The 27,231-nt window shown below is 37.8% G+C and overlaps 1 non-coding gene across 1 annotated transcript; it reads right to left on the bottom strand.

The window, feature by feature from the left end:
- Positions 1 to 7,941: 7,941 nt before the first annotated feature.
- Positions 7,942 to 8,049, bottom strand: LOC131145302 (small nucleolar RNA R71). Its single transcript, XR_009134085.1, has one exon. It is a non-coding gene; the product is annotated as a small nucleolar RNA R71 (small nucleolar RNA).
- Positions 8,050 to 27,231: the final 19,182 nt, after the last annotated feature.

Raw genomic sequence — 27,231 nt, 5'->3', positions numbered from 1 at the left:
GTTAAACAACCTCCTGGTTTTGAGAGCCACGCTCTTCCTGATCATGTATATAAACTCTCAAAAGCCCTTTACAGACTTAAGCAAGCCCCAAGAGCTTGGTATGAGCACTTAAGCAAATTTCTTCTAGAAAATGGGTTCATAAGAGGAAAATTCGATACCACTCTTTTCTTAAAACATAAAGATAATGATATGCTAGTTATACAAATTTATGTGGATGATATTATCTTCGGGGCCACAAATGAGACCTTGTGTCAAGATTTTTCTCAAACCATGCAGGAAACATTTGAGATGAGCATGATGGGTGAGCTATCCTTTTTCCTAGGATTACAAATCAAACAAATGAAACACGTAATCTTCATAAATCAGGCCAAATACATTAGGGACATGCTAAAGAAATTCAATCTTGGAATGGGTAAATCGAAGGTAACTCCTATGAGCATCACAATAAAGCTTGACGTTGATGAAAAAGGGAAAAACATTGACCAAAAACTCTACTGTGGGATGATAGGCAGCTTATTGTATCTCACTTCCAGCAGGTTTGATATAATGTTTAGCGTTTGTCTATGCGCTAGATTTCAAGCTTGTCCTAAAGAATCCCATCTTCATGTGGTCAAACGAATCTTTAGATACTTAGCAGGCACTAATGACCTAGGACTTTTCTATCCTAAAAATGCTCATTTTAACCTCACTTGCTATTCTGATGCCGACTACGGTGGTTGTAAAACCGATAGAAAAAGCACTAGTGGAACATGTCATTTCCTTGGACACTCTCTTGTTTCCTCATTTTGCAAAAAACAAACCTCCGTAGCTCTTTCCACCACTGAGGCTGAATATATCGCAACCGGTAGCTATTGTGCTCAAGCTTTATACATGAAAAAACAACTTGAGGATTTCCGAATCTTAGTTAAAAGTACTCCAATTCATTGTGACAATACTAGTACCATTAACATATCAAAGAATCCGTGTCTCCATTCTAGAACCAAGCATATTGAAGTTAGGCACCACTTCATTCGAGATCATGTCCAAAAAGGAGACGTTGAGTTGGTTTACGTTCCCACCGAAAACCAACTTGCCGACATTCTAACTAAGCCTCTCAATGAAGAAAGATTCCACAATCTGACATGCCCTAGGAATGTGCACTCCTTTAGACGTTCTATAGACTCCTCATGTCAGCTCCTACTCCCGAATTCACTCCCCATTCTCTTACACTTAGTTCTTCAATTTCCTTGCTCCAGTTCTCGTTGACAAACATAGGGTATTCGTCGCCAAGAAGACTGCATAATTCGTTGACGAACACAGGGGTATCGTCGACAAATTTTCCATAATTTCGTCGATGAACACAGGGCATCGTCGATGAAAACCGTCGGGCTACTCATTTTCTTCTCAGTTAAAACAAGCTAACCCTAGCCCTTCTCACACACGTCCCCTTTCTCTCAGTTTTGTGTCCTTCCTCCACCCACCCTGCACCACCACCTATCTCTCTCACCACCACCTACCTCTCTTGCCACCACCATGCTACCAACCCCTCCTCTCGGCCACCCTCATTTATCCCCTTCCCTCCAGTTCCCTCCTCCTCTCGGCCTCACCAGTTCTCTCCTCTCCTCCATGGCTCCCCACCCCAAACTCTGAAATCTTCAAACAAAAGCCGAAGAAGGATCATCTCGCCCTGCCTCTGGTCCCCCTACACCTACTCCGTCCAACCCTGACCCCCGCTTTGTCTCCCCTGAAGCTGCCTCCCGTTACTGCGACGACATCCTCAAGCGACATATCGTCTATGGAAAAATCATACCCTCCGATTTTCTCCAGCTTCATTTGCCCACCCTTCTCACCAAGATTAAAGCCCTCGGGTGGGATGCCCTTTTCAATCTTGATGAGCTCGTTTATGAGGACCTTGTTCGCGAGTTTTACGAGAATTTCATTCCCTCCTATCGCGGCATTGCCGCTTACTCCACCGTTCGAGGCACCGTTATTCAGCTTTTCAATGATATGTTCTCTGCGGTACTTAGCTGCACCTCTTATCCTCTTTGTGGCATCCCCAAGTCCTCTTGGCTGACACGTTTTAACTGGTTCAACTCCCATATCTCTCTCAAACTGATCATCGGTAATCCTCATATTCCTACGATGGCTCGCCTGAAATCCAAGGACCTCACTATGGAATTTGGGTCCTCCATCATATCATAACATATAACTTATGCCCTTGCACTGGCGGCCGAGATTGGGTCACCTTCAGAGACATTTTCTGCATGTACTGTCTATGGATTGGTCGAGGTATCTATCTTCCCTCTATTATTGTTCAAAACTTGGAAGAAAACCTCAAAAGACAACGTGGTTGTCTCCCGTACAGTCGTATCCTCACAACCTTCTTTGATCACTATGATCTCATTCGCGCCAGCCTGCCTTACATTTGTCCCGCACCGGAAGATGTTTACACTAAGGCGACTCTTCGTCGCATGCACTTTAAAAAGGAGTGGCAACCAACACGTGGGTCAAAGCCCATGAGCAGGGCAATATTCCTATCGATGAGGTTGAGGCCGCCTTGGAGGCTAAGGAAGAAGCAGAAGAAGGAGAGCATGCGGACACAGTCTATGGCCACATACTGGAGCGCCTAGATGGGCTTCAGTACGCTATGACACAGTTAGAATTTCGTCACCGCCACTGTTTTGACTCCATAGATGCATCTCTTGCTAGGAAAGAGGACGCTAACCGTGCCCGTTTTTACTCTCTCGACGCATCTTTTACCGCGCTCTTTGATCGACTGGGTCACCCACACGAGTAGCGCAAGTCCTTCCGCTATCCCCCAAATTTTGATTATGGCAAAGGGGGGGGAGATTATTTAGGAATTTCTTTTTAGTTGTATTCGGATGTAGTTAAAGTAGAATATATTAGCCTTAAACACTGTTTGTAAACACGACACATATTCAATAATGAAACATTAGCAAGCATTGCATCTTTTAAATATAAATGCTCTATCTATGTACTTGAATGATTGATATACTAGACTATCATGGTTTATGCATGGATAAATAAAAAATATCTTACTTATAAACAACATGCTGCCAAAATGTAATAAAATGCTCTTTCATAAAATGCAAACATTAAGGGGGAGAATTTTATTCAAACTATAAACTATTCCTTTTAGTAAGAGGGAGCATTTATCTTTCAAAGAGAACACTAATGGATTGCCATCATCAAAAAGGGGGAGAATGTTAGACCAAGTTGTTAAAGGTCTTTCATTCCTACCGTCTTTTGATGACAACAACCCATTAGCAGTTCTTAAGGCTACTAATATTTGTCTCTAAGTCATGTTTCAGCTATACAGAAAGGCATCTGAACCAACAAACAGTCAGAGCAACTCATACCATGACCAAAAGCACAAGTCTCTCAACGCATTCATGAACGATGCCCAATAGACAAAGTCATCTGAAAGATGAATGTGAGAATAGGAGAGAGACCATCTTGTAAATATCTTGTATATAGAGTAAAACTCAAAACTAAGAGCAAGAAATGGGCGTATCACACATGCACAACAAAATACAAGTAAAGTTATTTAAAAGTGTGAAAAGAAACCCCCAAATGAACTAGAACCTTCTTTGTACTTAAAAGAACAGATCATAAAGAAGGAACTCGTCGATGAACACAGGGCTTCGTCGACGAGTGTAAAACAAACTTCGTCGGCAACACAGGGTTCTTGTCGACGAAGAGATACCGAGAGGTATCTGAATTCAGAGCCACAACTCGTCGACGAACACAGGGCATCGTCAACGAATATAATGAAGAACTCATCGACGAACACAGGGCCTTGTCGATGAATTGACTGAAGAGCTCATCGATGAAGGTTGGACTTCGTCGACGAAAGTCGGGCAGTAGCGAACATTAAATGCCGCAGAACAGCTAGTTTGACCCTTGTCTCATATTCATAAATGCCCAACGGCTCTCCAGCTTTGCCCTTGCCCATTTGATGTTTAAATAGGATTAAATATCATTTATTCCTCACCAAGAATGTTTATATTGTAAGAAAATCATTCATTGGTGTTGGTATCTTCTAGGGTTTGGTTATACACTCACTGCCCTCTTCTTGCCGCTCTTAGTCTTGCTTCTACTTTATTAACAAGAAGACATTGAGTAAGGTTTTTATTGTTGTAATCAACTCAAAGGGAGTATTCAAGTTTACATTTATTTCTCTTCTACTTCTTGTAAGGAAAGGCTCTTTGTGAGCTATTGTTTGGTGTCTCTAAGTGAGCTCCTTGTTGAAAGCTCTTTGTGAGCTGCTGTGTATTGGCTTCTCCGCCTGAAGGAGGATTATAGTGGATTTTGGGAATCATTGAGTTGGTCTCAAGGCGTGGACATAGGCGGGGTTCCGAACCACGTAAATATCTTTGTGTTCAGCTTCTCTCCTTTCATATCTTATTTATTATTATTGAGCTTTCTTGCATCTTTACACAGCAACTTTATACACTTGCTCTTTGTAAGATTTTTGTGGTTGTAGAAAGTTGCACTTTTATGAAGAAAGTCTATTCACCCCCCTCTAGACATTCAATCAGGCCAACAGCAGCCAATGCGGCTAAACCTCATTAGCCTCAGGTAGGTAACTAGGCACTGCACGGAAAGTACCAGAGAGGCACGACCAAGGCACGAGTGTATTCTATTACTTCGAGTGACGTCGAGCATGCAGGAGATGTGGTTACAGGTAACATTTATGTGCTTTGAAATAAAACTATTGTACTATTTGATTCAAGTGTGACACACGCTTTTTTGTATTGAGGATTTATTAAATTGTGTGGGGTAGAAACACAACTGTTAGATGCCGAGTTAGGAGTGTTCACACCAACAAGGTCGATAGTTGTGTGTAGCAAGGTGATCAGGGATCACTCAGTGGAGATTTAGGGAAGAAGGCTGCCTTCTAGTCTAATTGTTTTTTACATGTGTGGGTTTGATATTATTTTGGGGATGGATTGGCTAGCATCTAGTTACGCGAGTATTGACTGCCACAAAAAGGAGGTAGTGTTCAGACCTCCAAGGAAGTAGGAGTTTAAATTCGTTGGGACGTGTGTGCGCTTTGCACCACGGATCCTTTCAAAAATTTAGGCAAAGAGGTTTCTTCTGGAAGGTGGCCAGGGGTACCTTGCATTTGTAAAAAAAACACTAAAGGAGGGACTTGAACTAGAGGATATCCCAATAATAAGGGAGTTCTCAGATGTTTTTCCTGAGAACTTAATGGGATTGCCTCCTGATTATATGGTGGAGTTTTCCATTTAATTAAAACCAGGGTTAGTGCCCATTTCTAAGGCTCCATACAGAATGACTCTGACTAAATTAAAGGAGCCAAAGAAGCAGTTGCAAGAATGATTACGGGTCAAAAATGCATAATTGGGCATCTTAACCCAGGCTTTTCGGTTTATATTTTTAATTAAATGTCTAAATTTATTCAATATTTTAACAAAGTGCCAAAATTATCATTCTTGAACTTTATTGCACTATTTATGAAGTTTTGGTAATTTTTTGTCGCACGAAAATTCCCGGGAATCAAAACCGACACTTGTTCGTATTTCATGCATAACCTTTTCATCCGAGTTCCAATTGAGACGATTCAAATTTTTGAAGAAAGAGGGAAGGATCATCTACAGCTTTTGTGTTTTGAGTTTTGTGAGATACGGGCCCCAAAAGAGCAGAATTTGCGATGAACAGAAAGCAAATAAAATGAAAAAAATAATATATATATATATATATATATATATATATATATATATATATGTATATGAAAGGGAATTTGATGTGACCCGGCCATGCATGGCCGGGTTGGGTTGGCTAATCCGGGTAGGGCACTACAGTGTTCTTTTAAAAGGAACCCGAGCGCATCCTCTTCATCCTCTTCTTCTTCTATTATTTTAGTTTTTTTTCTTGTCTTGCTCTCCCCCTCAATTTTTTCTCTTAGTCTCCCTGTCTTTGCTCCCTTGTTGCTCTCCTGCTCCACCATCCTCGGACGCCCACACCAGCACAGTAGCTGTTCTCTATTCCAGCCTCCATTCCTCGAGCACATCAGCAACACAATAGCACTCGTACCTCTGCAATTCCAGTAAAGCCACTCCACAGCTGCCTCACCACACCAGTAAAGCCAGACCAGCAGCTGCCCTCTCTAGCAGATCCTCACGGTTCTTCCACAGCAGCTGTGAACACAGCCGCCCATCCTCTGTTTTCTCTATCTCTCTCTCCCTTTGCTTTTCTTTTATTTCTTCTGTTATTATTAAGTTGGTTATGATTAATGTTTTTATTTATTGAAGTTAATTGAAAAAAAAAAATGATCTTGAATGATATTGTATTTCAATTATTTATTTGAATTCTCATGTAATTTTAGTAGTGAATTTTTATTCGTTTTAATTTAATTATTTTTATTCGTAATTTTTGTTAAAGGTTCGATTTTCATTGTTTACGTATGTGTTTGATTGAGTTTTTATTGGTGCGTGTTTTAATTTCGTGTTCAAAGTTATTGTCATTAGTTAGGGTGAGTTTTGATACTTGCTTGATTAGACGTAGGATTTCCATTTTTTTTCCTATTGCAAGCATGAGTAGCTAAGTTCGGTAACTCGGGGTGTGGGTTGATGTCGTTTGCGTTCCATGGTTTATTAGTTATCCTATGATATCATTGTTAAACTTTTATTTAGTTAAAACCAAAAAAAATTGAAGGGATCGTTGATAAATCGCTAGCTCTTGCTTCTTGTTTTATTGTTGACGTTAGGCACATCAAAACCTTGATTTAATCTAAGATGTTCATCAACTAATTTACACGACATTCGGTTGATGCGTAATAAGAGTTTTTATTTTCTTCCGTTTGGATGTGGCCAATTTACTCGATCTTTAGTGACAAAATTTCATCTTATTAATGCCTTGATTGGATTAACAAGAAGAGGAGTAAGGCCTAGGAAATTAGTAAACAGTGGAAGCAAGCAGACATTGACCCGTAACCCGAGTGTTTAGTAAAACTGTTTCAGTTAATTTGTTTAGTTTTGGTCGCCTTATTAGATTTACATTTTTTCAAAATTGATAAAATTTTAGTTTCATTTTGATAGTTTACTCAAGCATCTCCCACTTTGTTTACTGTTCTCAAAATCATAAAAGACAAAAAAGATTTTCAAATCCCATTTTTCAGCAACAGGATTTCACTACACTTGCATTAATACTTTGATACTCAGTGGTCCCTGTGGAATACAATCCTGGACTCATCCTTGATACAACTTGACACTTCTGCACTTGGAAGCATAACTCAGAACGAGTCAAGTTTTTGGCGCCGTTGCAGGGAACTAATTGGTGTCATCGAAGAGTTTCTCAGATTTCAGAGTGGTGTTTTAGAGCTGTGAACGTCTTCACAGCCTGGGTGATCTCTATTTCCTCTCCTTTGACCTGTTTTCTTTTATTGCATTTATACTAAGTTTGTATGACTGGTTGGGCTAGAGATAACACATTTAGACTAGTCAGGACAGACTCATCCATCTCATCATCGAGTGAACCTGTTTCACTTGAATCACTTGAATCACCATCTGACACGTGTAGCATCATGGCTGAAAATGAACCTCACGATATGGAGAACCCTAATAGGACACTCAGAGAATATTTGCAACCTGTTAGGACCAGCACCCCATCCTGCATTATTCTACCTTTGAATGCAAATGCTTTTAATTTTAAACCTGGGATGATTCCATTGTTACCTCATTTTCATGGCATTGAATCTGAAAACCCATATTTGCATATTAAAGAGTTTGAAGAAGTTTGTTCCACATTCATGGATAGAACATGCACTGAGGAGGTAATAAGATTGAAATTATTCCCATTTTCTTTAAAAGACAAAGCAAAAACCTGGTTGAATTCCTTAAGACCAAGATCCATTGGGACTTGGCAAGAAATGCAAACAGAGTTTTTAAAGAAATTTTTTCCCATGCAAAGAACTAATGCTTTGAAAAGACAAATCATGAATTTTTGCCAAAAGGATGTGGAGACATTTTATCAGTGTTGGGAACGTTTCAAAGATCTCTTAAATGCATGTCCTCACCATGGGTATGAAAATTGGAGGGTCATCAATTTTTACTATGAGGGATTGCAACCAAAGATGAGGCAATTTGTAGAAACAATGTGCAATGGTGAGCTTTTTAATAAAGGGCCTGAAGAAGCTTTTGATTATTTTGATTACCTTGCTGAAAATGCCCAATCTTGGGATGTCTCTGATGTGTATGATAGATCTGAAAAGCAAAAATGCATTGGTGGGGGTGGTAAGTATCAATTGAAAGAAGTTGATGATTTGAATGCTAGGCTTGCATTAATGTCTAAAAGGTTAGAGTCCATTGAACTTAAGAAGGTAAATGAAATGCACGTTTTGCCATCATCTTCTGAAAAATGCAGCATATGTGAGGATCCAGGGCATGTGACTGATGCATGTCCAACTATTCCTGCTTTTAAGGAAGTTTTGCTTGATCAATCTAACCCAGTGCATATGGTCTCTAAGAATTCTTCTGGACCTTATTCTAATACATATAATGCAGGTTGGAGAAATCATCCAAATCTCAATTGGAAAAATGACCAAGTGGGGCCATCTACGTAGGGACCAAGTCAATATAATCCTTATGTAGCCGCTAGCCAAGGCTTGGGGCCACCTCATTTTCCAAATCAGCCACCCCAAATGCAAAGAAGAGGAGTGGAAGACTCCATACAACAGCTAACTGTTAGCTTGCAACAGTTTATGCAAAGTCAGAGCACGATCAACAACCAAAACTCCCAAGCTATCAATGACATCAGAGGGACTCTCACTAAAGTAACCACCACTTTGAGTAACCAGGAGAAAGGAAAGTTTCCAGCTCAACCCCAGCCCAATCCACAAGGGCACAATCGATCATCTCAGCATTCAGGTGAAGGGAGCAACATGAAATCAGTGAAAGCTATTACAACTTTGAGGAATGGTAAGGTTTTGGGTGACCCTGCCCATAGTGCAGGGAGTTCAGGTAAAAATGCTAATCCTCCTCTTGATAGTGGTGAGTCGAGTACTTTAAATTCACATAATGATGCATGTTCCACACCTGCACCGTTTCCACAACGTTTGGTTTCTTTGCACAAGGATAAACAGCATGCTGAAATCTTGGAAATTTTTAAGCAAGTTAGGATTAACATTCCACTTCTAGATGCTATAAAACAAATTCCTGCTTATGCTAAATTTCTAAAGGATTTATGCACTGTAAAACGAAAACTGAATGTGCAGAAAAAGGCTTTCCTCACTGAGCAAGTTAGTGCTATTATTCAAAATCACACACCACCTAAGTACAAGGATCCTGGGTCACCTACTATTTCATGTGTCATCGGAAACTCTAAGATAGGGCAGGCCTTGCTAGACTTAGGTGCGGGGGTTAATTTGCTACCTTATAGTGTGTATGAACAATTGGGGCTAGGGGAATTGAAAACCACATCCATTATCTTGCAGCTTGCTGATAGATCCATAAAATTACCTAAGGGTATCATTGAGGACATCTTGGTCCAAGTGGATAAATTTTACTACCCTGTGGATTTTGTGGTCTTGGATATGAAAGTGTCATCTCGCGCAAATTCATCACCACTGGTGATTTTGGGAAGACCATTTTTAGCAACTTCTAATGCCATAATCAATTGTAGGAGTGGTGTTTTAATATTGAGTTTTGGAAATATGACTTTAGAACTGAATATCTTCAATTTGTGCAGGCAACCTCAAGAACATGAAGAAATCCAAGAAGTCAATTCATTGGAATCTTTAATTGTAGATACTCCTTGGTTAAACTATGATTGTGATGAGCAGTGGGAGGAATTAGAAGATTCCCTTGATTTAACTGAGTCCACTGATCATTTTTCTTCGCTTTGTGTTGCAAGTGACTCAACTGAGATGCAATGGAAGCTTAAATTTGAACCATTACCGGCAGTACAAACCCCCGCACAACCATCCGATAAGAAGGCACCAGTGTTAGAATTGAAGCCACTACCTCCGGAACTAAAATATGCCTACCTTGGACTAGAGAACTCATTCCCAGTGGTGATTTCTGCATTGTTGACTCTTGACCAAGAAAGTAAGTTGTTGAGAATTTTGACACAACACAAATCAGCCATTGGTTGGTCCATTGCCGACATTAAAGGTATAAGTCCTCTCATTTGTACACATAGGATATATTTGGAAGAGGATTCAAAACACTTTAGAGAAATGCAAAGGAGACTAAATCCCACAATGAAAGAAGTGGTAAAAAAGGAGTTTTGAAATTGTTAGACATAGGCATCATATATCCAATTGCTGACAGTAAATGGGTTAGTCCAATACAAGTTGTCCCAAAAAAATCTGGCATAACCGTTGTAGAAAATGATAAGGGAGAATTGGTGCCTACTAGAGAGACCACAGGTTGGAGGATGTGTGTAGATTATAGGAAATTGAATGCTGCCTCTAGGAAGGATCATTTTCCTTTCCCTTTCCTTGACCAGGTTTTAGAAAAAGTGGCAGGGCATGAATATTACTATTTTTTAGATGGATTATCCTGTTATTATCAAATAGAAATAGCTCCAGAGGACCAAGAGAAGACTACCTTCACTTGTCCCTTTGGAACTTTTGCCTTTAGGAGAATGCCATTTGGGCTATGCAATGCCCCGGCTACTTTTCAAAGATGCATGTTAAGTATTTTTAGCAACTTGATTGAGGACAGTGTAGAAGTATTCATGGATGATTTTTCAGTTTTTGGAAAAACATTTGATGCATGTTTGTCTAATTTGCAAGTTGTTTTGAAAATATGTGAAGAAAAGCAATTGTTGTTAAATTGGGAAAAATGTCACTTTATGGTCCAACAAGGAATAGTTTTGGGGCACATTGTATCCTCTCGAGGCATAGAGGTGGATAAAGCTAAAATAGACTTGATTTCAAATTTGCCTGCACCTAAAAATGTGAAAGATGTTAGATCATTTTTAGGGCATGCCGGTTTTTATAGAAGATTCATAAAGAATTTTAGCTTTATTTCTAAACCTCTTTGCAAACTTTTGATGCATAATGTTAAATTTGAATGGACCCAAGAGTGTCAAAATGGTTTCTATGAATTGAAAACATGTCTCACCACTGCACCTATCATTCAATCTCCTGACTGGTCACTTCCTTTTGAATTAATGTGTGATGCAAGTGACTTCACTGTGGGGGCTGTTCTTGGACAACGAAGAGATAAACTGCCATATGTTATATACTATGCTAGTAAAACTTTAAATGCGGCACAAAAGAACTATTCCACCACAAAAAAAGAACTACTAGCTATAGTATTTGCATTGGATAAGTTTAGATCTTATCTTCTGGGTTCTCCTGTCATAATATTCACTGACCATGCAGCTTTGAAATTTCTACTGTCAAAAAAAGACACTAACCCAAGACTGATAAGGTGGATACTTCTGCTTCAAGAATTTGATCTCACAATAAAAGATAAAAAAAAAGTGGAGAACGTGGTGGCAGATCACCTTTCTCGGCTTCAACCAGAAGTTTCTGAGAAGTTTTCTTTAATTTCTGATAAATTTCCTGATGAACAATTATTTGCCGTTGAATATTTACCATGGTATGCTGATATTGTAAATTTCTTGGTTACAGGGAAAACGCCACCTCGTTGGAATGCTCAAGACATAAGAAGGTTAAAGACTAAAGCTAAGAATTTCTTTTACGATGATCCTTATCTCTTTAAATATTGTTCAGATCAGATCATTAGAAAGTGTGTGCCTAATAATGAAATTTCTAGTGTTTTAAATTTCTGCCACACAGAGGCTTGTGGTGGGCATTTTTCCGCCCACAAAATAGTGGCTAAAGTTCTTCAAAGTGGGTTTTATTGGTCAAATATGTGTAAGGATGCTTTGAGTTTTTGTAAAGCTTGTGAACCTTGTCAAAAATTAGGGGAAATCACTAGGAGAAACATGATGTCTTTACAACCTATACTAGTGATTGAAATTTTTGATTGTTGGGGTATAGATTTCATGGGACCATTTCCTTCTTCTTTTGGCTATTTATACATTTTGCTTGCGTTGATTATGTTTCCAAGTGGGTTGAGGCAGTCCCTTGCAGAACTAATGACCATCAAGTGGTTGTGAAATTTTTGAAAGAAAACATTTTTGCAAGGTTTGGCATGCCTAAAGCCATAATCAGTGATCAAGGCACGCACTTTTACAACAAACATGTTTCAGCCTTATTGAAGAAGTATGGTATCCATCACAAAATCTCTACTGCCTACCATCCTCAAACCAACGGGCAAGCTGAATTAGCAAATAGGGAAATTAAACACATCCTTGAGAAAACTGTTAACCCAAATAAGAAGGATTGGTCTTTGAGATTGTCTGATAGCTTGTGGGCTTATAGAACAGCTTTTAAAACTATCATAGGCATGTCTCCATATAGATTAGTGTATGGTAAGGCTTGCCATTTGCCTGTAGAGTTGGAACATAAGGCGTATTGGGCAATTAAACAATGCAATTTTAACATTGATGATGCTGGTTGCGTGAGAAAATTGCAGTTATCTGAATTGGACGAGCTGAGGATGGATGCCTACAATAATTCTAAATTGTCCAAGGAGAGAATGAAGAACTTTCATGATAAACACATTCAGCGTAAGACTTTTGAGCCCGACCAACAGGTGCTATTGTACAACTCTCGCCTACACTTGTTTCCTGGTAAGTTAAGGTCTCGGTGGAGTGGACCTTTTGTGGTGAAGACTGTTTTTCCTGATGGTGCTGTAGAGATTCTGAATCCTCAAAATGGTAATGTTTTTAAGGTTAATGGTCAAAGGCTCAAGCCTTTTATTTCTAACTTTGCTCCTGAGGAATCTACTCTACATTTGCTTGATCCCACTTAGTATAGTTCATTTTCTTTTCTTTTCTTTTCCCTTTTTGTGTTTTTTTTTTCTCATTTATATTTTTATTTTTCTCATTGTTTTCCTTTGTTCTGTAGTCGTTATTTCTTATTCTCTAGCGTTATATTCTTTCAATTCTCCTGCATCATTGGGGACAATGCTACATTCTAGTTGGGGGGTGGAAGAGAATTTACCCTGTGGTTTGCGTGCTTTAAACATATGTGGTTTGCCTTGGGAAAATGGTGTTATATAAAAAAAAAGAAAAAAACAAACAAACAAAAAGAAAGAGAGAAAGAAAGAGGAGCATTGAAGATTTACACTGCATTATCCCATTTTTAACATTGACTCGTACCCTTCACATACTTGCATATAACCTAAGAACTACACACTTGAGTCATTTATGCGTAGTTTCTCTTTATATGATTTTATGACTCCATGAATAATTGATTGGTAGTACATTCGTGTTAATTTGGTTATATAATTTCCTGTATCTACATGCATCTCACGAGGATAAATAAACACAGTTACGTGATTCATTGCACTTAGGGTTCCTTGTGAGCACTGAGAGAACACCCGTGGAGACTATGACACCTTGTGAGATATTCTTGAGCTATTATCGTCCTTTTGAGCATTAATATCAAATCAGAGTTCATGGAACTCAATTTTTTTTTTCTGGATAATTCCTTGTACACTAGTCTATGTTTTGATTTGCTAGCCTAGAGGTGACTTCTAGTGGGGAGATAGAAACCTAGGTCTTGTACCCTACTCAAGATATGAAAGCTGAGCCACCCCTAGAGATAGACTTAGTTCATATACTACTATTCAAGCTCAATTCCCATTGATTGTTTGAAGATTACAAAAGAAGTGTTATGATTGTCCTAATTGATCAAGAAAAGACAGAAAATGAAAAATGAGTAGAAGAAAGGATGAGAAATAAAAATGCGCGTGAAATGAAATGCTAATGTCTGCTCCACAGAAATATCACAAAAAGTCAAGGACACAACACATGTTCTCTACGTACGAAGATTTTTCAACCAGTTAATGCCTCAGATGTGTTCACAACAAGTTTGTAAATAAGTTGATCTAGGATGGTCTCAGTTGGATGTGGCGAGTAAGTGAGAAGATGCTAGGGTGAAGGACCCGACACCTCATAAATAGGCTAGATCCCTTCCAGACTAGTCCACTCCTTACACTTAGCTTTGTTCCTTTTAATATGTGGGATGTTTGATCGCGACACTTCTCCTCACATATGATGAGTAAACCCATTTTATTTGAGTGTTCTTGAGGGTATACCAGTTAGGCCGAGTCAAAGCGACCGTTCTGTAGGTGTCCACTGGCGTCCTAGGTGTACTGAGTCACACACATCACACACACCTCGAGAGTTTACCTGTTTATACTCGAACTTATATGATTGCATTAACTCTGAATGTGTCACTGATTAACTTCATGTGAGTATACTACTCTTAAATGACATATAAGTGATGAAACTTGCATGAGTGACGTGCTTCAGAGTCGTGTGCATTGAATATGAACGAGCTTGTGTGAAATTCAGTTATGTTCTTGTATGTGAAGCGGTATAATATTGTCCCATGTGCATTGATTTCATGATCACCAGAGTATATAGTTCTAGACACCACCCTAAGATTTATTCACGTCATTTGCTAGAGACTAGCAAAACGTCAGTTGGGGGGTGTGATTACGGGTCAAAACTGCGTAATTGGGCATCTTAACCCGGGCTTTACGGTTTATATTTTTAATTAAATGTTCAAATTTGTTTAATATTTTAACAAAGTGGCAAAATTATAATTCTTGAACTTTATTGCACTATTTATGAAGTTTTGGTAATTTTTTGCCGTAGGAAAATTCCCGGGAACCAAAACCAATACCTGTTCGTATTTCATGCATAACGTTTTCGTCCGACCTTTGATTGAGACGATTCAAACTTCTAGAGAAAGAGGAAAGAATCATCTACAACTTTTGTGTTTTGAGTTTTGTGAGATACGAGCCCTAGAAGAGCAGAATTTGCGATGAACAGAGAGCACATAAAATGATATATATATATATATATATGAAAGGGAATTTGATGTGACCCGGCCATGCATGGCCGGGTTGGGTTGGCTAATCCGGGTAGGGCACTACAGTGTTCTTTTAAAAGGAACCCGAGCGCATCCTCTTCATCCTCTTCTTCTTCTATTATTTTAGTTTTTTTTCTTGTCTTGCTCTCCCCCTCAGTTTTTTCTCTTAGTCACCCTGTCTTTGCTCCCTTGTTGCTCTCCTGCTCCACCATCCTCGGACGCCCACACCAGCACAGCAGCTGTTCTCTATTCCAGCCTCCATTCCTCGAGCATATCAGCAACACAACAGCACCCGTACCTCTGCAATTCCAGTAAAGCCACTCCACAGCTGCCTCACCACACCAGTAAAGCCACTCCACAGCTGCCTCACCACACCAGTAAAGCCAGACCAGCAGCTGCCCTCTCCAGCAGATCCTCACGGTTCTTCCACAGCAGCTGTGAACACAGCCGCCCATCCTCTGTTTTCTCTATCTCTCTCTCCCTTTCCTTTTCTTTTATTTCTTCTCTTATTATTAAGTTGGTTATGATTAATGTTTTTATTTATTGAAGTTAATTGAAAAAAAAAATTAATCTTGAATGATATTGTATTTCAATTATTTATTTGAATTCTCAAGTAATTTTAGTAGTGAATTTTTATTCGTTTTAATTTAATTATTTTTATTCGTAATTTTTGTTAAAGGTTCGATTTTCATTGTTTACGTATGTGTTTGATTGAGTTTTTATTGGTGCGTGTTTTAATTTCGTGTTCAAAGTTATTGTCTTTAGTTAGGGTGAGTTTTGATACTTGCTTGATTAGACGTAGGATTTCCATTTTTTTTCCTATTGCAAGCATGAGTAGCTAAGTTCGGTAACTCGGGGTGTGGGTCGATGTCGTTTGCGTTCCATGGTTTATTAGTTATCCTATGATATCATTGTTAAACTTTTATTTAGTTAAAACCAAAAAAAATTGAAGGGATCGTTGATAAATCGCTAGCTCTTGCTTCTTATTTTATTGTTGACGTTAGGCACATCAAAACCTTGATTTAATCTAAGATTTTCATCAACTAATTTACACGACATTCGGTTGATGCGTAATAAGAGTTTTTATTTTCTTCCGTTTGGATGTGGCCAATTTACTCGATCTTTAGTGACAAAATTTCATCTTATTAATGCCTTGATTGGGTTAACAAGAAGAGGAGTAAGGCCTAGAAAATTAGTAAATAGTGGAAGCAAGCAGACATTGACCCATAACCCGAGTGTTTAGTAAAACTGTTTCAGTTAATTTGTTTAGTTTGGGTCACGCTATTAGATTTACATTTTTGAAAAATTGATAAAATTTCAGTTTCATTTTCATAGTTTACTCAAGCATCTCCCACTTTGTTTACTATTCTCAAAATCATAAAAGACCAAAAAGATTTTCAAATCCCATTTTTCAGCAACAGGATTTCACTAAACTTGCATTAATACTTTGATACTCAGTGGTCCCTGTGGAATACGATCTTGGACTCATCCTTGATACAACTTGACACTTCTGCACTTGGAAGCATAACTCAGAACGAGTCAAAGAACTACTTGACAAGGGATTTATCAGATCGAGCGTATCACTTTGGGGAGCGTCAGTGTTGTTTGTAAAGAAGAAGGATGGGTCGATGAGGATATGCATCAACTACAGGGAAATTAATAAGGTAACAGTGAAGAACAAGTACCTATTACCTCATATAGACGATCTATTTGACCAGCTAAAGGGCACACAGATCTTCTCCAAGATCGATCTGCGATCCGGGTATCATCTGGTGAAGGTTAGGATGGAAGATGTTCCGAAGATAGCATTCAGGACCAGGTATGGCCATTATGAATTCTTGGTTATACTGTTTGGATTAACAAATGCTCTTGTAGTATTCATGGATTTAATGAACAGGGTCTTCCACAAGTATTTGGACCAGTTCGTGGTAGTATTTATTGACAATATATTGTTGTATTCAAAGAGCCCGAAAGAACACAAGGAACATCTGAGGATAGAGCTTCAGGTGCTAAGAGAAGGAAAGTGGTATGCTAAATTTAAGAAATGCGAGTTCTGGCTAAAATAAGTTGCATTTCTAGGACATGTAGTGTCTAGGGAGGGAATTTCAGTGGATCTAGGCAAAGTGGAGGTGGTAGTTGACTGGGGAAAGACCAAAGAAAGTGCACAAGGTTAGAATTTTCTTGGATCTGGCAGGATACTATCGTAGGTTTGTTGAGGGGTTTTCAAGGCTATCGGGTCCTCCAACACAGTTTACGAGAAAGAATAGGAAGTTTGAGTGAACTGGTGAATACGAGCATAGTTTTCAAGAATTGAAGCAACAACTTGTCACTGCTCTAGTGTTGACCATTTCATCAGGAGAGGGTGGATTTGTGATTTACAATGACACATCTCAGAAAAGACTTGAGTGTGTCTTGATGCAGTAAGGGAAGGTTATTACGTATGATTCTCACCAACTCAAGGAGTACTAGAAGAATTATCCGATACATGACTTGGAGCTGGCAATTGTAGTTTTTGTATTAAAGATCTGGAGGCACTACCTATACGGTGAAAAGTGTGAGATCTTTACTGATCATAAGAGCCTAAAATACTTTTTCACCTAGAATTAATTGGACATAAGTCAAAGAAGATGGATTAAGTTGATAAAATACCATGACTGTACCATTAGTTACCACCTAAGAAAGGCTAATGTGGTAGTTGATACTTTGAGTCGGAAGTTGGTGGGTGCGTCAGTTTCAACTGTTGTTGTATAGCATTGATCATGATGGACCTAAAGAGGTTAGGTGTAGAGTTAGTGAATAGGTATCCACAAGTGATCATAGCTCGTTTGATCATTCAACCAACCTTATAGGATAAAATTAAAGTCACTCATACGAAAGATGCAAAGTTAATAGAAGTTATGGAGAAAGTACAGAGTGAGCAACATATAGACTTCAATGTCTCTAAGGAGGGTGTTCTCAAATTTCGCACTTGGTTGTGTATACCTCACAATGAGAGGATTAAAAAGAAAATTTTGGAGGAGGCTCATCACTCTCTTAATACTGTTCATTCGGGAAGCACAAAGATGTACAAAGATCTGCGAGAATCCTTCTGGTGGAGTAATATGAAGAGGGAGATTGTCAGATTCGTGGAACAGTGTCTGACATGTCAACAAGTAAAAGCAAAGCACTAGAGGCCTATGGGACCACTTCAACCACTTGATATCCCTAAGTGGATGTGGGAGCATATCTCAAGGGACTTCGTATCGGGGTTGCCTTCAATGGTGCATGGACAAAATGCTATCTAGGTTATAGTGGATCGACTGATAAAGACTACGCACTTTGTTCCAATCAGAGTCAGTTATTCTATGAATAGGCTAGCAGAGCTTTATGTGCAGGAGATTGCATGACTTTATGGTGTCCTGATTTCTATTGTTTCAAATCGAGATCCATGGTTCACCTCTCAGTTCTGGAAGAGTTTGCAGGATGCCTTGGCATCTCAACTCACTTTCAATACCGCCTTTCACCCAGAGACAGATGGGTAGTCTGATAGGACCATTTAGATTCTAAAGGATATGTTACGGGCATGTGTGTTGGATTTTGAGGATAGTTGGATTCAGTATCAACCGCTGGTTGAGTTTGTGTATAATAACAGTTATCAGGTCAGTATCGAGATGGCACCCTATGAGGCTTTGTATGGTCGTCAATGTCGATCTCTGTTATACTAGGATAAGGTATGTGAGTGGCAGATTTTGGGGCCAAAACTAGTTCAGTAGACCTCTGCAAAATTCATGCTTATTAGGGATAGGATTAAAGCAGCATGGAGTCGATAGAAGAGCTATGCGGATATTCGCCGACGGGAGCTAGAGTTTGAGATTGGTGATATGATATTTTTGAGAATTGGTTCGATAAAAGGGGTGATGAGGTTTGGAAAAAAAAAACAAAAAGGCAAGTTAAGTCCTAGGTACTTTGGGCCCTTCAAGATTCTAGAAAGGATTGGTCTAGTTGCCTATCGAGTGGCGTTACCCCCAGTGTTATCTAGGGTTCATAATGTTTTCCACGTATCATTGCTGAGGAAGTATGTGCCAGATCCTTCGCACATGATAAGTTATGAGCCTTTGGAAATCGGGGATGCTCTGGAGTATGAGGAGGTACCAGTTCAGATTCTGAATCGAAAAATACAAGAACTGCATACTAAAGATATACTGTTAGTGAAGGTGATGTGGCGTAATCATGCATTTGAGGAGGCTTCTTGGGAATTAGAGACAGAAATATGCTAGAAGTACCCACAACTTTTCAGAGAGGTTTAGAGCTAGATAGATCAGTATGGTGGTACAAGTAAGTGTTGGTTTGGTTTGCAGGTTAAGTGAGGTAGATTTGGTTAGTTTTATCAGTTAGTTACTGTTTAGTATACGAATGTTCTTTGGGAGAGTTTTGTTTGATATTGTAATCTCCCAAGATATTGTATGTAACCATTGTTTTCTTCTGCCATAAGGGAGGATATTTAATAAACTTGGGATGGGGCCGCTATGTGGGTGGCTACTAGCTCTTTTGTAGAGATGGCTCGTGATGTAAATATGTGGTCGATAATAGTTAGAAAATTTCGGGGACGAAATTTTTTTAAGGAGAGGAGAATGTAATGACCCCAAAAATAATATGTGAGTAAGTGTGATTAAAAAAATGTTAATTTTTAATTAAATAATTAACTAAATTAAATAAATAAATAATATAATAAGATATAATGTTATATTTATATATATATATATATATGTAAAGATATAATATAGTAATGTATAATATTATATTATTGTTATATATATTTATACATATGTTAAGTTACTTCCTCAGGAAATCATAATTCTGAGAAACAGAAAGACGTCTTGTTGGCTTTGGTGTATTCCCAAGAGAGAGGGGGGTGAATTGGGTATTTAAAATTTCTCTCTAGGTTAAACCAGATTCCAAAATCAGTAATTCCCAACCCAGAGTCTATCTAAGCACATACCAATACCCCAACAAAATAATACTAAGCAAATATATAAAATAGACGCAGCAGATTCAGTATTTCCCAATCATTCACAGTAGTTAAAACATGCATAGCATTCATATAAGAATTCAAATATAAACAAACATGTGCATAAATTAAATTTCAAAAATGTAAAGAGTGTAGGGAAAGAAAGAGCCGACACATGATATGTTATCGGGGTTCAGCCAAAACTGCCTACATCCCCGCCTTTAGCTCACAAGTCCGAGGATTCCACTAATGCTCTCTTAATGGGTGGAGCGGCACCACTTGCAATTAGGTCAATTAGAGGGGCTGACCTCAACCTACACCTTATTAGGATGGTGCACCTAACTTTCCTAATTGGGTCTAAGCCAATCCGCGACTATTTACCAGGGCTAGTCTCCTTTTTCCGATCATACGTCGGGAATACAACAGATATTTAAATTTGTGTACAGTACAAATGCTTCTCAACAAGCAGATTATGTACCAATATGCTCAACAAAATAATGCACTCACATATGATATGAATTAAAGCTCAATGTGAGAATGTGTATTTTTAACTAAAAAAATATTTCTCAATAAAGACTGAGTGTGAAAAATGATTTTCTTACTAACAAGAGTAAAAGGCCTTCCAAACAAAGATATTAAAATAAGAATAAGCTCAAGGTACTCTTTTCAATATGTTAGGAGTTTTGCCAAAAACTAGTTTTTCATATAAAGTTTAGGGGAATTAGGATTCTTGCTCAAAAATAATTTTGCAACAAAGAATATATGAGCCTTTGAAGTCTTACAATATGTGTGCAAGATTCACAAGCAATAAACAAGTTTTTCTCCAAAGATATTTATTAGTGAAAATATATGGAGAAAACTTAGGATTTACTCTCAAGATAATGATTTTGAAAATAATGTGTTGATTTGGGTGTAATCCCAAGAGGGGGGGGGGGTGAATTGGGTATTTTAAAATTCTTTGAACCTATTTACCACTTAATCCTTATTTGTATATTTACCAAATCAATTGTTGGGATTTATGACTGAAATAAATTTATTTTATCAATGAGTTCGTTCTACCAAATTAAGTGTGTGTAGAGTTATTCAACATACACATACAATATGAATAATAAAATGTAGTGCATAAAGTAAAGTGTTAAAGGAAGAGAGAAGACAAACGCAATTTTATGAGATTCAGTCAACTTTACCTATGTCCTTACCTTGAGCAACCCACTCAAGGATTCCACTATAATCCCTACTCCTTAAATTGGGATAGAGCTTCCCTTACAATTTGCTGCTTACAAAAGGCACAACTTCCTCGTACTCCACTGCTTACAAGAGATACAACTCTCTCCTTAAACCTGGTTCACAAGCCGAACCGTGAATACAATGAAATCTGTAAAACACTCAAAATTGCTTCCAACAAAAGCTAGTGAGTATAATTCAAATTCTTAATACATTAACATATGATGAAACTTGAAGCTCAAAATGAATGAAACCATACAATCGTTTTATGAATGAATAAGCTTCAACACTCAATTCTCTTTTTATCAAATCTCCCAAAATGTTTGTATGAGTAATAGCTTTGAAGACACGATGCTCAATTATCAAATATGATCTTATTAAAAAATGAGTCTTAAATAGTGTAACATCTAAAACAACAACTTTCTTTCAAATGTTCAATCACACCACGATCTTTGTAATATGCAAATATATATACAATATGTATACCAAAGATCAAAGCCCAAACGTAATATATTTCAGAGAATATCCCTCAAAAATATATCGTTATGAACACTAAGAATATTCAAACAAGTAGATTTGTAATATTAAAAATATCAATTTTTTGAATGAAAACTCACTTGAACCAAACGTATTTAATCAATAACTAAAGCTCTTCTCAAGTGATAATCTTCTAAAAAATGATTTACTATATGCACACTCAAGATCAACCTCTTAACACTTCATCAAAAATGGATTTTGTAATACCAAGCTCTTTGAAAAATGAATATCAATTAGAAAATTTGTTTAAATGATGAAACTTTATGAGAACAACTCTTAACGAGAAGATTGATTTACCAAACCTCAATATTAGAATGAAAACATGATGAGTAAATGAGTTCCCTTTGATATTCTGAGTTAATTTGCCCAAGCTTGATGAGTAGAAGTTGAAGTGCAGGCAATCGTATAGCAATAAGAGCAAGTTTCTCAATTCTATGTCAAAAAGATGTTCTCTTCTCTTCACGTTGATCTTAGGTTATGTATTAGGGTTTAGATATTCAATATATATAATTATTCTGCCCTTAGAATAGATCTTGACCGTTGGATCAAAAGATAGCTCGCGTGCTCACACATTAAAAATTAAAGTTTTTAAGTTTTCCCGCAAGTTTAGGTGACTGAGGACGAAGCCTAGGCCACTGAAGTTCCTTAGTGCTTCGAAAAATCAACTTGAATACAAGGTTAGGAGATTGAAGTGGGGTTCAGGCTCTCGAAGTGACGAGTTCAGGCCCCTGAAGTTGTCACGACCTGCTCATTTTTTCGCATTTTTTTTAATGATAATATCAATAGCACATTTCCCATATTCCAGTTCAGCAGGTCACAATCTACCTGGACCTATGGGTACTAGGGATATATCAAAACATACAACAGAAGCAGCGGAAGCCTTAGCAGCAGAAAACATACAATAATGTACATCTCAATACCATATATTAAAATATACCAGAGTTGCTATAGTCTACAGTATTTCCATATATACATCCCAAAATAAATCTAGGGACATTTCCCACAAAATCTAACTATCCCTAAAAAAGAAACTTACCCTTAAAAAGGGCAGATATCCAACACTAGGTCAGCGGGGCTTTTCCCGCTCTACTATCAGGGGCTCCTATAAAGTTTATAAGATTTAGGGGTGAGACACCTCTCAGTAAAGGAGATAAGCTAATACTAGTGTGTGGCAACATGAGTATTCTGAGTTCTACATATATCATAAATAACATATTCAGTACTGTTTATCAAATCTGGGAAAACATATGTATATCAAAACATGGCAGAACATACTGCATTTCATAAGCATATGTCATCTCATATCATTATAGTAATAACATAAAAACAGTCCTGGTAGGTTAGATGGCTGTTGTCATGTATTACCCCCATATGACTGTGTTGTGTGGCCCGAAGGCGGGACCTGACAATGGTTGGCCGACCACTGCCAAGTCAAACAGTAGTCTGTAGGTCCGATGGGTCTGCCAGACCTGGTCCGTACACCAGGGGCGATAACAGTACACTTCTTGAAAATAACCACATTGACCATCCAATCTCACACCACTCCGTACAACGGCGTTAACACAGATATCATGATCACGAAGACCATGGACACATAGCAACGGTACCGTGCAAGTGCTAGACTAGACCAAGCCAACCAGGTTCTGATATCATATACATATACCAAAACCGTGATACATAAATATCTCATATCATTAATTACCAAATCAATCATATCAATTTGCACATACACGTATATCATGAAAATCATCGGCCCGTATGCCGGTATTACACATTTTATCATAGCTCCCGTACATTGGCAAATAACAGACACATAGCACGGCCCGTATGCCAGAAAATCAGAGCACAGCACGTACGCTAGCAAATCACAGTCACATAACTCGACCCGTACGCCGGCAAATCATAGCACAGCCCATATGCTGGCATATCACAGTCATATAACACAGCCCATACGCCGAAAAAATATGTAAAAATCTCGGCCCGTACGCCGGTTTTCCATCATAAAAATCCATATCATCCACATTTCCAGAAAACAGTATTTCACAACATTTTATACTCATGTCATACAAACAGATTTTTACATATTTGATCATACGATCATTTTCACAATATTTTGCAAATATAAAACATATATACAAATATATATACATTTTTTGCAAATCATATGCTAAATATATATACATACATTTTCTTAAAACAAACTAGCTTAATTTATCCCTTTACCTGATTCCTACAAAGCCCCTAAGAAAATCTTCCCTGCACCTATAGGGTTCCCAACTCAACACCCTGAAAATGGAAATTCCCAGTATTAAAGTTCAGTATTTCTAAGCATATAATACTTTCCTCAACTATCAAAAACTCAAATATTGAGTAGAAAGTTTTTACCCAAAAGTATTCAAGTCTAACACCTGAGCGATTCCCTGACCAATACCCTGAGACTGAAAACACCCAGTATTAAACTTCAGTATTTTCATGCGCACAACATTTCTTATAACTAGCGCAAGACCAAATATGGCTTAAAAAGTCTTACCTCAACTCTGGGATGATTTCCAACTAGCTTTCACCAACGATCCACTGCAGATTTGGAGATAACTTCCCCAGGAGCGTCGTGGTGAGTTTGGATTGTCGATCCGACGAAGATCTGGCCCGAAATCGATGAAAGAAAGACGGAGAACCGAAGGGGAGAGAGAGAGGATGAAGATAGCTTACTTAGGAAGTTAAAATTCGGATTTCCTATATTTATGGAACAAGGAATTTTGTCGGCGAGCCCATCCTTCTTCGACGAGTCCTTCACAAATTTCGTCGATGAAATACCCTCCTCGTCGATGAAATTTAGTCAGCTCAAAAACCCCTCTCAGTATTTTCTCATCGACGAGCCCCCTGTGTTCGTCGACGAATTCTCTTAGGCCTTCGTCGACGAAGTCGACAACCTCCTTCTGTTTCCGATCTCCATTTCCCTCTCTTTATTATTTAAATACCATTCAAAATTCAGGTCATTACAGAAGTTCCAAGTTCAAGCGATCGAAGTGGCTTGACCAGATTCTGTGTTTCACCATTAATTCTTCAGGCTACTAAACTTAATCTTCAGGCTCCTAAAAAAATTCTTCAGGTGACTAAGGTTGAGTTCAGGCTACCAAAGTGGTCATTTCCTGAATTTTTCTTTCTTGTTCAAAATTCTTTTGCTCTCCCTCTTAGGTCTTTTATAAAAATATTTTCCAGGGTTTTAAAAATATTTCTAAGTCCATGAATGTCCCCTAATGATGGTCATGAAATGCATAAGTCCTAAAGTCATTCTAGGGTATATGTTGAGCCTCAAACTAAATCATACGAAAATGTAAATACATGAGTTCTAAGTACCCATTCCTATGACGTTCTTGAACTTTGCCGCTTGCATCTTCATTTTCATACTCTTTATGTTCCATGGATCTTGCCAAGATATGTACGCTTTACTTTATGGCTTCCATGACTCGTTATCCTTCCATGCAAGCTTAATATAGTTCCTGTTCACAAGCTCAATGCACAAATCAAATACCAAGTGATTTGTTATTATCAAAATCAGATTGGACTCGTAGAGTCAATAATCTCCCCCTTTTTGATGATGAAAAATACACAAGAAAAAAATATACAATGGGTTACACCTAACAAGGCTCCCCCTCAAATAATGCATCAAATATTCAATAAATGAAAATATGTTCATATTCATACACAAAGTGTTTAACCTGATTCCAAATGAATATGCTCATGATATTTCAACAGTTTTTGCTTTGCTATTATCCTTCTCCCTCTTTGCTTAACATCAATAACAATTTTTGCTCCCGATTTTTCTTTTCTTGTGATTTTTTTGTTATTTTTTCTCCCCCTTTTGACATCAACAAAAAGGTGTATAATAATAATACATGAGTGGACATATCCTTATGTTCTTCTCCCCTTAGAAATCTTAAAGTTGTAAGTTTGTTCAACAATCAGATTAAAAATTTCTTCTTCCCCTTTTTGACATGAACTATCCTCTTTGCTAATGCATAAGTTTCAACAATTACGTGAGGATATCATGTTTATTGATGGTACCAAAAGTGGACTAATTTTATGATTACATCTTAAGTGACGTTGCTCCCCATGAATTATGTCATCTAATATAATTCTAGACAACCTTTCAACTATGCATCAAGCCTAATTCATGCCTAATTTGGATAAACCTATCATTTGCAAGTGGTTTCGTGAATATATTTGCCCATTGTTCATCCGTGCATACAAATTCAAGTGCTACATCCCCTTTTTGCACATGATCACGAAGAAAATATGCTTAGTTCGTGAATGTAATATGGGATTCTTTGAGATGTTTATTGCACTCGTATTGTCGCATCTTATAGGAATTATTTCATAACTTAATCCAAAACCCTTCAGTTGTTGCTTCATGTATAGCGTTTGAGCACAACAACTGCCTGTCGCTATGTATTCAGCGTCAGTTGTGGAAAGAGCTACTGAATTTTGTTTATTGGAAAACCAAGAGACTAATGAATTTCCTAAGAAATGACAAGTACCACTAGTGCTCATCCTATCCACTTTGCTACCCGCAAAATCAACATTTGAATAGCTGACAATCTCAAAACATGTATACTTAGGATACCATAACCCAAGTTCCATGGTTCCTATCAGGTATCTGAGTCTTCGTTTGACAACTAACAAATGTGACCCTTTTGGTGCAGACTGAAATCTTGCGCACAAACATACACTAAACATTATATCAGGTCTATTTGTAGTAAGATATAATAAGCTACCAATCATTCCACGATAAAGTTTGACATCTACTGGTATACCTTATTCATCTTTGTCTAATTTCAATAAAGCGCTCATAGGTGTACCTAGTATTTTTCCATCTTCCATATTAAACTTTTTTAGTAGATCTCTAATATACTTCGATTGATTTATGAATATTCCATGTTTTGCTTGTTTGATCTAAAGTCATAGGGAGAAATTTAGTTCACCCATTATGCTAATCTCAAATTCATTTTGCATGATATTAGCAAATTCATTACACAATTCTTTATTCATAGCACCAAATATGATGTCATCTACATAAACTTGAACTAGGAGAATGTCATCTTTCTTAGTCTTTATGAACAGAGTTGTATCTATCTTTCCTCTTATAAATCAAGTTTCTAATAGAAAACCGCTTAACCTTTCATACCAAGCTCTAAGAGCTTGCTTTAAACTGTACAAGGCTTTTGTTAGTCTATACACGTGATCTGGATTCTTATGGTTTTTAAAATCTAGGGGTTGTTCTACATACACTTCTTCACTTATGTAGCCATTTAAAAATGCGCTCTTGACGTCCATTTGATATAGTTTGAAATCTTTAAAATTTGCATATGCTAGAAACATTCGAATGACTTCTATTCTAGCTACAGGTGCAAAGGTTTCTTCAAAATCTATACCTTCTTCCTGGTTATATCCTTGAGCTACTAGTCTTGCCTTATTTCTCACAACTATCCCATGTTCGTCTTTCTTATTCTTATATATCCATTTTGTTCCAATGATTGACTTATCCTCAGGTCTA

The sequence above is a fragment of the Malania oleifera genome, chromosome 12 (genome assembly GCF_029873635.1).
Source record: "Malania oleifera isolate guangnan ecotype guangnan chromosome 12, ASM2987363v1, whole genome shotgun sequence".
Lineage (NCBI taxonomy): Eukaryota > Viridiplantae > Streptophyta > Magnoliopsida > Santalales > Ximeniaceae > Malania > Malania oleifera.
This window is presented reverse-complemented; position numbering and strand designations above follow the sequence as displayed.